This window comes from Penaeus monodon, chromosome 33 (genome assembly GCF_015228065.2).
Source record: "Penaeus monodon isolate SGIC_2016 chromosome 33, NSTDA_Pmon_1, whole genome shotgun sequence".
NCBI classification, from domain to species: Eukaryota; Metazoa; Arthropoda; class Malacostraca; order Decapoda; family Penaeidae; genus Penaeus; species Penaeus monodon.
In genome coordinates, this window is record NC_051418.1 from 7,448,557 (window position 1) to 7,448,838 (window position 282).

A 282-nucleotide genomic window follows, 5' to 3' on the forward strand; every position below is an offset into this window, starting at 1 on the left:
GAAGAATCATGTCAAACAAATAAGTAGCATCAGTAGCCAAAGAGAGTGTGATGCATGTAGCACTGTGAAAAAAAGGGCAAGTTCCTTTCCGTCCTGTGGGGGGGATACATGTATTCCGGACTCAAGCATAAAAGTGTGTCTAACATACCAGCACTGGACCAAAGATCAAGTTGTTTGTTATTAAAACTGCTAACTTCTGCTGATTGCTAGTACCCAAGTAGTCTTACTGGGCACAATGTAGTACAGTACAGAACTTTTTTTAAAGAGTCTAATTGTGATACA

General features: G+C 39.7%; 1 protein-coding gene across 1 annotated transcript in view; it reads right to left on the minus strand.

Moving 5' to 3' along the window:
• Nucleotides 1–282, minus strand: part of LOC119593970 (adenosine kinase-like) — an 18,715-nt gene that overhangs the window by 11,570 nt on the left and 6,863 nt on the right. The gene's annotated exons all lie outside the window — the stretch shown is intronic.